This window comes from Pteropus alecto, unplaced genomic scaffold, assembly GCF_000325575.1.
Source record: "Pteropus alecto unplaced genomic scaffold, ASM32557v1 scaffold224, whole genome shotgun sequence".
NCBI classification, from domain to species: domain Eukaryota; kingdom Metazoa; phylum Chordata; class Mammalia; order Chiroptera; family Pteropodidae; genus Pteropus; species Pteropus alecto.
The window spans coordinates 3,589,107-3,596,060 of NW_006436289.1; the positions used below are offsets into that span (position 1 = coordinate 3,589,107).

Sequence of the window (6,954 nt, forward strand, 5' to 3'; positions counted from 1 at the left end):
CTGAAAAAGAAGTCAGTGTACTTGTTTACTTTCAGTAGTAATTTTCATAATAATGATTTTTAAAATTTTGGACCAAATCTTAGAAATACACCATAATCTTTTTATAACTCTTCATTCATTTATTTATTCATTCATCCATACGAGAAATATTTTTAAGAACCCATTGTCGGTCAGATTCCTTGTTAGGACCCGGGAGTTTACAATCTAGTGGGAAATCAGAGTAGTAGCTGGCAATTACTGTAGAGAGCACAGTATGGAGAAGAGAGGGATGAGGGCATTCTGACATAAAATGGTACGATACTTTGAAAAAGATGCTAACAATCAAGTAAGGTTAGAGTGGAGGAAACACGTGGGCACATAGGTGGCGGTAATGCTAGAACAGCAGTCGGGAGCCAGATTCGGAACTCACACATTTGCAAAATAGCTTGAAGCTTTAGAAGCAACGTACTTTACGGCCATGCCACTCTGAACAAGTCCGATCCCGTCTGATCTTGGAAGCTAAGCAGGGTCAGGCCTGGTTAGTACTTGGATGGGAGACCACCTAGGAAAGCCAGGTGCTGTAGGCATTAAAAAAAAAAAAAAGGGATTGTAAGATAACAAAGACTTTGCAATCTGTGAGGTCAACCAAAGGTTGCCTCACCTAAAAGAGAAAAGAAAAGAAAAGAAGCAACACACTCGGTGGATGATTATTAAGAATAATAAAAGATTATCTTAAGAATAAATCTCTGTTCCACTCACCTATCTGAAATACCATCACAGTTCTAAAGAGCCATGGACTTTGAGTGGGACAAAACATTTTGCGTGTGTCTCACCAACACACACACAAGAGAACAAGCATTGTAGCCAGGTAACACAAATCATAGCCAGGTAACACAACTAGTGGGACCCATTCCTCTTATTTGTGATATTTTGCCTTCCTTATCACCTCAGAAGTTTTCTTTCTGTTGCTCTACTACTAGATTTTTATTGTGACAAGTGGAAAAATGGGCGAAAATGCAAAACCGAAAAAGTCTAGGAAATTGGGCTACAGAAGGAAGAATTTCCAGGAGGCAGGAAAAAAGAATAACAAACAGCAGGGTGGCTGCATCATAAGGTGTAAATGACAGCCGGGTACCTGAGGCAGAAAAGTTTTGAGGGAAGAAAAGGAGAGAAATCTGCTGTTGTGAGGAATGGGGCTGCAGAAGGAAATTCAGAAAGGGAATTTTTAGGAAGTCTTAATCCGTGTTGTACGATATAATACACTGCTGCCTCAGGACGCCTTGGAAAAGAACCATGTTGCTTTTCGATGTTTTGGGGGTGAGATTTTTAAAAATTTTATTTTAAGGTAACATTGGTGGAGGCTGGCCACAGGTTTTATTTAGGTTACACATTCACCCACTGTTTCCTAATAGTGAAAGTCCCAAAGGTAGAGTATCCATAACAGTGAAAGGAACCTGTGTGAGAGGAAAAAGAGGCACAGTCAGCAGCTGCTGAAAGAGCAGGAAGGATCTAGAGAAGAAAGAGAACTGGGCGGTGTGGGGTTGATGGAGATGAATTTCATTCACGTCATTGTATCGACCAGATCCATTCTCATTGTACAAATGATCACAGATCCATAAGCCAAGGCCTTGGAGAAATTAGATCAGACCCGAATAAGATAGATTATGGTCAAGGGAGAATTTGTTAAGGGTGAAGACATCATCCACAATGCTAGGGCTGTGCTCAGACTCACTCTCCTTAGACAGCTCCTCAGAATGAGAGAGGAAGGGGAACAGTGGTCCTGGGAGAGGATCAGTCGCTTTAGAAATCTTGGTGAGTTGCAGGAGGTTGGTCTTCTCCAAGGTGATATCATCAAAGCAATGCCAGGCAGGTGGGCCGTGAGGGAAAAACTATGTGGAACAGATTCTTTATTCATCTTCCATGTGGGGATTGAGACAAATGCCAAGGACTCCCTCTGGCAGAAAGAGAATTTGTGCACAGGCAGCGGTCGTCCCTTCTCTAGAGATCTTGGCCTTTCCCTTCCTGGAAACATCTGACAACTTGCTCTGAAGTATGAAAATCGCTCTCACTGGAGACATTCCTGAGTCTCCTTCCAGCCACAGATATTCTGAGCCAGTTCCCTCAGTCTCCCATGGCCACTGGAGGACCTCAAATGAGGACTGCGAGCAGCTCCTGATGTGAATGCAATAGTGTTCTTGGAGAACAAAGTGCAGTTATGTTCAGAATCAGAATATCTAGGCCACAAATAGGGCTTTGAGTCTCAGTTCCCTCAAAGAGGGAAGGAGCTCCTCTCTGGCCAGAAGAACTATTCCTTGTCCCCGAGGAGACATTTCTCTTTATACGCTTTCATTCCCTGGGCCATTTCCTCAAGGGTCAGCAGCCTGGGCTCACTGCCAGCCAGATAATGACAGATAGCGGCAGATAACTCAAGAGCTAGAGCTCTGTCCTTGTCTGACCACCCCACTCTGACCCTAGCGAAAGTCGAGGGATGATCACTGAGGTGTCTTCCCTACAGCAGCTTCTCTAATGCTGTATCCATGGCCTTCTAGACCGTGGCTGGTTGAAGCATGATCTTACCGCTTCTGACATAAACAGGTGCCAGGCTGCTTCCTGAAAGACCCTCATACCCTGAGGTTGTGTCCCCTCTGGGTGCTGTCCAGTCTCCACCTAGGTTTCTGCAATGCCTACACCACTGCCTTCAAGCAAATAGTCCAATCTGGACAATTGCCTTGCCATAGCTAAGTAGATATCATTCTTGTTTCACTTATAAGCAGAAAACCCTCTTTCCAGAAAATGATAGCCTTGACCATTTGCCTTCTCAAACCAGCAAGTGAGTTCAGTCTTCCAGGAGACCACCTGCAAGAGCTCCTGCCATCAACTCTGCTTCCTCCTAGAGCCAGTTTTCCTCTCTCTCCAACTGGATTTACTGCCACTCTCAGAGGCTGACCAGCCAGTTATGCTAAAGAGCTTGTATTTCCTTTCCAAACATCTCTCCACACGGGCTTAAATTCACAGGCAGGACAGGCCAGCAATTAAGCATGGGCTTCTGACTCAGCCTGTTTTGCAGATCCTGCCTCCACTGCTTACTCTATAGCACCGCTGTTACTATCATCGATAAGACTTGGTTTCCTCATCTGTAAAGTGGGAATAATTGTACACAACTCAGAGAATTCTTGTGAGAACTGAATGAGAAAATTCATATGGAAAACCTCATAATAAGACCTCCATGTTATTATTTCTTACTATATGCTAACTCCTCACAAAGTTCACAGTACAGTCACTAGACTCTAGTGGAAGAAAGAGATACATAAATTACTACGATATTGTGATTTATAAGAAATATATATTTGGTCATTCAGATGACCAAAATATATTTCTCACATATATTTGGTCTTTGCCCACAGCTCCTGAAACCCTTAGAATTTCCTATGACAAGAAGATAAAGGTGTCTTTTGTCATGTTAATAAATGACTCTTGGAAAGCCCTTACATAACCTAAAGATGGAGAGGGAGCATTGTTTTCAGGGAGAACCAATTCTGTGATTAGAGGTTTGGAACTTTCAGTCTTCCTGTCCCCCACCTGCAGAGAGGGGAAAGGGGCTGAAGATTGAGTTCAGTCGCCAATGACCAATGATTTAATCAATCATTCCTATCTAATGAAGCCTCCATAAAAACCCAAAAGGGCAGGGTTCAGAGTTCTTCTAGGTTAGCGAACACCTGGAGATTCAGGGAGAGTGACGTGGCTCAGAGCGGGCATGGAAGCTCTGCAGCTGTTCCTCATGCCTGGCCCTGTGCATCTCTTCTGTCTGGCGGCTTCCAAGTTACACCTATTTATGATAAACAGGTAATTTAGCAAGTAAAATGTTTCTCTGAGTTCTGTGAGGTGCTCTAGCAAATTAATCAAACTCCAGGAGGGGGTCGTGGGAATCTCTGATTTCTAGCCAGCTTGCGACTGGCATTTGAAGTGGATGGGTGGGGACAGTCTTGGAAGACTGAGGCCTCAACCTGAGGAATCTGATGCTCTCTCTGGGTGGTGTCAGAATTGAGTTGAATTCTAGGACACCCACCTAGTGTTCAGAGCATTGTCTGTTGTTGGTGTGGGGAATGCCCCCCTCCCACACACATTAGAACCAGGTCGAGGAACCCAAAGGAATTACTTTGATTCAAAATAATAAATGCTATAATAAAAGTATATCTGATTCTTATTATTTATGGATTTTATATTTGTGGATTTGAACTAGTATAAAATAGCTAAAAGAAAGAAACTCCATCTTGTCTAATCCTGAGACTTCATTTTTCATTTTTAACTGTGGTCTGACCCCTGCCTTCCTTGCTGACATTTCAATCAAGGTTTAACTCAATCCCCACAGCCTTTGAAGAAGAATCAGATAATATCTTAAGTCTGCAAGTTTAGGACTTGTTATTTAAACTGCAAAAGATGAACCAACATGTTTGCATAAGCTTTGTTTTGCAGGACCTGGGCAGGGACCATTAACCATGAAAAGAATGTCCTTTGACCACCTTGAAACCTATAACTAAGTGGCAGACATGACTGGACCTGGAATCACATTCTCGTTCCTGAACCCCTTCCCATTTTTTGATGACCTATGTAATCAGGTCACAAAAAGGCTTCAGGAGCATGCTTTTTTTTCCTTCATGCTCCCTTACGTACAAGCTCACCCCTCCCCCCACCTCTCTCTCTCATAAACTCTATCTGCTCAAAATTTATTCTGAATTCGCTGTTCATTTTTATTACATTGAGACTCAAGAAACTGGTTTTTCAAGTTCAGTAACAGATTTTCCTATTCACTAAAATTTATTTGTAAGCCCAAAATCAATATTTGCAGTATGTTTGTGGCCATTCCTGAACACGCGCAGAGTAGTGAAAACTTTGAGTCGCCTGACATGTGCTAGCACATTCTTAGCTGAGGTTGAACAAGACAATTCTCTGCCTCCTGGTTTCAGCTTTCCTACTGTAAATAAGTGTTCTTTTCATGGTCTACTTAGTGCCATGTTTTCCTCATTTTTGTGCTTTTCCTTGGTGATTTCGCTGTTTAAAATGGTCCCAAAGCATAGTGCTGCGGTGCTGTCTGGTGCTCTTAAGTGCGAAAAGGCTGCAGTGTGCCTTATGGGGAAAACACACGGGTTACGTAAGCTCTGTTTAGACGTGAGTTAGTTATTGTGTTGTTGGCTGTCTGAGTTCAACGTTGATGAATCAACAATATATATTAATTAAGGTATCTTTAAATAGAAACACATGTAAGACAAGGTTATATATTGGTTAGTTGATGAAGATGTTGTGACCAGAGGCTCACAGGAAGCTAACCTTGTATTTACCCAAGGGTCCAGTATTTGTGGTGACTTTATGGAATGCACTACCACAAAGAACAAGAACAAACTATATGTAGAAAGAGCCCAGAGAACCCAGAGGAGGATCTATCAGCTCTGCCAAGGGAAGAGGCGTCTCAGAGGAGGAATTCTGAGCTCACTCGGCAAAGGGAAATGAGAGTTTCCTGGTGGATCAGAGGGCCAGTGTGATTGAGGGAGATGGGTCAACACATGCAAACGTGCAGGCCTGGAGGCACGCTTATGAACTGCTGAGATAGAAGTCCAAAGGCAATCCATCATTCTTCCATTTAACAAATATTTACTAAACACATGCAAGTGTCAGTCAGGTGTGTATGAGTGAAGTCTGAGAGTAAAGGATTGAGTTGGGTGAGACCATTGAGAAAGACCCTGGATGCCATGCTAAGGGGTCTGGAATTAATCCATAAGAAATGGAGAATCATCAAAGCCTTTTTAGGCAGGAATAAATGTGTCCAGAGAGCAAAGTGTTTAGGTGAAACTAAATGTCTTCTTTCAGTTTCACAGTAGACTAAACAACCCACAGAAGCTAAACCCTGCACACCAGCCACACGGAACTTCTTTCAGTTTTTCAATGAGCCAGTGCTCTCTCTCCTCTCTGGTATTGCTGTGCTTTGCCTGGAATATGGTTTCCCCTTCCCCACTCTCTGCCAACAACATATGCTTTGCTTACTCTGTTCATCATCTAGGTCTCAAGTTCAGAGTCACTTTCTCCCAGAAACCGTACCCATGCACATTCCTTATATGACACTTTTCACACTGAATTGTTTTGCTTGATTTATTGTTCATCCTTGCCAAACGGACCATAATCTGGGAGGGCAGGGATTGTGTACATATGATTTCCTGTTTGTATTCCTAGTACCTAGTACCTGGCACTTAGTAGGTGCCTGTGAGCCCAAACGCAGGGGAGAGAACAGGTTTCCCCCAGGGGACTTTGGCATCCAGCTCATCTAGTCTATGAATTGGTGGGGTTTTGCATTACATTGGAGGCTGAATATTGCATTCTCCACTGTGGGTACGGCATGGTCCCCGGGATCCAGGTTTCCTTAAGCCCCATACACTTCTAGGGATGATTGAGTTACTGATGGTGCTGAGTGTGCCCTCCAGCCAGCAGGACCCTCTGTGAACTGTGAAACAATTGATTCTTCTCCAATGCGCTAAGTGCACTTAAATGTCTATAATTACTATTGCATTTTCTAAAGGACACTAATTATCCTTAATTCATGGATTATACTTATTGCCTGGAAGCAAGAAACAAAAAAGCATTGGTAGGGAAGTGTTTCGCTTTTTTGCTTCGCAGTGGGTCTTGGAGTTCATTCTGCTCACCCTCCAAGGTCCAGCTCCAGTCCTGCTCTACTATGATAAGTCATTCGCCCTGACCTAGGGGATAAAGGCAGGGAGGAAAACATGAGACTATTTCAGATTAGTCTCGGAGAGTGTCAGTGTCTTAATTCAGTGTCTAGTCTTGTAGGTTCAGACACTTAATTTGCCCATAGCTTCTCTAGTCACTGATTCACACTAATCAGACTCATAAGAGACTAAGTCATAACAGGGAAGCAGACTTTTTTTGCTTGGTAGGAGGTGTGTGCATTGCCAGAACTTATTGGTGTTT

The 6,954-nt window shown here is 43.1% G+C and overlaps 1 pseudogene; it reads left to right on the forward strand.

Moving 5' to 3' along the window:
* Positions 1-447: 447 nt before the first annotated feature.
* Positions 448-566, forward strand: LOC112480464 (annotated as a pseudogene).
* Positions 567-6,954: the final 6,388 nt, after the last annotated feature.